We start from the raw sequence: 2,537 nt of genomic DNA, 5'->3' as shown, positions 1-2,537 counted from the left end.
GACATGCATGCACCTAAACATACATGCATGCACACACATGCACACACATAGAGGCATGCCTGAACTCACCTGCACGCAGAGGCACACCAGCACACACATGCATGCACCTGAACATATACGCATTCATACACATGCACACACATACAGTGCGTGCCTGGATACACATGCACACACATGCACACCACACACACATGCATGCACCTGAACATACATGCATGTGCACACATACATATGCATGTGCTAACACATGCTTGCACTCACATACATGTGTATGCCTGAACACACATGTGTGCACACATAAGCACATACCTGAACACATGTGTGCACACGTACACACACACAAATGCACACAGGCTCGTGACACCCACTCTCCTTCCAGCTCCAAGTTCAGATCCTCCAGCTTGATGCTATTTTATTTATAGCATCATATGAAAGGAGAGGAGGTTAGCACTCCCCTTGACAAGGATGGAAGAGGCCTTTGGGCCTGACAGCATGTACACATATGGTCAAGGTATGTTATTTATTAAAATAAACAGGAATCAGATTTCCTCTTACTTTGAAGACTTGCTGAGAATTTTAGAATAGTATTTAAGATGGTGACCTGGTGTGGTGCTGCCCCATGATCTCCGGGCTTGCGTCCACTACTCACAGTGGGCTCCATGAACACAGGGCCCTGTCATCTGCTAGGGGAGGAAGTCAGGGCTGAGGGCCCCGTCTTCAAACTGCTTGCACTTCTCATCTAGAATTAGGTGGAATTTCATCTCATCATCCCTAAAGAAATGAGAATAAAGCATAGTTACTAACTGGATAAATACAAGACATTCACGCAGTACCCATCAGCGAGAGCCTTCCGTGTCGGGAGCACAGTAGCTATTCCTCACACGACGGGCTACGTGAAGTGCTTTATCTGTGTCACGCCGTCAACACACTCGTGAACCATCCTAATGACTACTGCTGTCTTCATTTTACAAACAGGGAAACTGAGGCAAGAGAAAGTAATCTTTTCGTTGTTTTTGTGGTGACAAGTGAATTTGGGGCCAGTTTATTTAGCAAGCTAGTGCCTATTTTCAGGTGTACAATACAGAGTCAAGAGCATTCTGAGACCTGCAGAACGAGTACAGAGGAGCCCTCCTGGCCGAGTCCTTTATCAGCACGTGATCCTCAGCTGAACCGCGGAGCGTTGCAGGAGCCCCAGATGCATGTCAGAGGTGAGACGGTGCGCTCCCACCCTGCCCCGACGGCTGGACTGACCCGACCTTGGGTTGGCTCAACCTGCAGACCTTCCATGATGAGAATCCCCACGAGGCCCCTCAGAGCAGGGCCGTGCCAGGCTTGTCCGGACACCCCCTGCCTCTCCCACAGCACCCAGCCCAGAGTAGGCCCAAGAAGAACCGCTGCTGACCAGCGCCACCCTCTAAATTGAGAAATCCAGCAGTGTCCTCAGAAACACTCAACAGATACCAGAAACTCATGCTGGGCAGCTTGAAGCACAGGTTTCATCCTCCCTGGGTTCCAAAGGTTATAGCTTTGTCCTCATTGCAAGAGAAGGCACCGGACAATTCAATGATTTCTTCTATTTTATTGGTAAACTCTCAGAAGATTTAAAACAAGAAGTGAAGAACACAAATATGATTTCTACACAGTTTTATTTTACAAATATGTATTAGAAAATAGGGAACGCCTGTCCAATAAGTTGGGGACACAGGTGAGAAGTGTCAACCTGAGTAACAAATAAAGAGATTTTCTAAAAGGCAAGGATGTTTATTCAGGAACAGGCATTGCAGTGGGAATCCGTGTGCCACAGGAAACTGTGCGTCTTCAGGCAGGTGAAGGCAGACAGAGGGTTTTAAAGGAAAGATGACGGAAGATAACATGACTTTCCTTGGCTACAAGGATCAATAACAAGGTGACTCTGGTCCAAGGCTGGACAGACAGTGGCTGGGCAGACGTCCTTGCAGAAGTATTTCTGTGTGAGTTGCGATGGCCTCTGTGCAAGGGTGTGGGTTTGCAGAGTCCTCTGCGATAGTTCTTGTTTTCAGGCATTTGTGAGTGAGACCCCTCTTCATGGCCCTCCCGGCTCTGTTTGTCAGGGGTTTTAACCCATGTGACTCCACTTGCGTTCTGACACCTGTCGCAGACATAGAACTGTCTCAGTTGACTTAATAGATCCATTTCTAATATCTTAATGAGTTTTCTCGATAGTTCAGGCTGTGACGAGCCGGGATAGGGGACTGATATTTGTCCCAGGACCTGATGAGTGTGGCTGGGGCAGAGGGTGTGGTGGCAGCTGGAGCTCAGGAGGTGCTGCCAGGCGGCTGGTGGGTGACCATCGCATCCACTGCAGACGCGAGGCTCAGGAGGCACCGGCTGACAGCTGCAGGGTCCGAGCCAGGATAGTCATTCGGAGCAGCGGCCGCCTGGGGTCTCGGGGGCTTAGACTCAGCAGCAGCAGCCTGGCTGGAAGAGGGCAGAGCCGGCACACAGGTGGAAGGAAGCCCCGTGAGGGTGGCAGGCAGACCTCGGTTCCTCTCCTCCCT

General features: G+C 50.0%; 1 non-coding gene across 1 annotated transcript; it reads left to right on the top strand.

Annotated features, from left to right (window-relative positions):
* Positions 1–421: 421 nt before the first annotated feature.
* On the top strand, positions 422–551 carry LOC134379395 (U6atac minor spliceosomal RNA). Its single transcript, XR_010023791.1, has one exon. It is a non-coding gene; the product is annotated as a U6atac minor spliceosomal RNA (small nuclear RNA).
* Positions 552–2,537: the final 1,986 nt, after the last annotated feature.

This window comes from Cynocephalus volans, chromosome 5 (genome assembly GCF_027409185.1).
Source record: "Cynocephalus volans isolate mCynVol1 chromosome 5, mCynVol1.pri, whole genome shotgun sequence".
Taxonomy (NCBI): Eukaryota; Metazoa; Chordata; class Mammalia; order Dermoptera; family Cynocephalidae; genus Cynocephalus; species Cynocephalus volans.
Note: the sequence above shows the minus strand (reverse complement) of the source record. Positions and strands in the feature narration are given on the sequence as shown.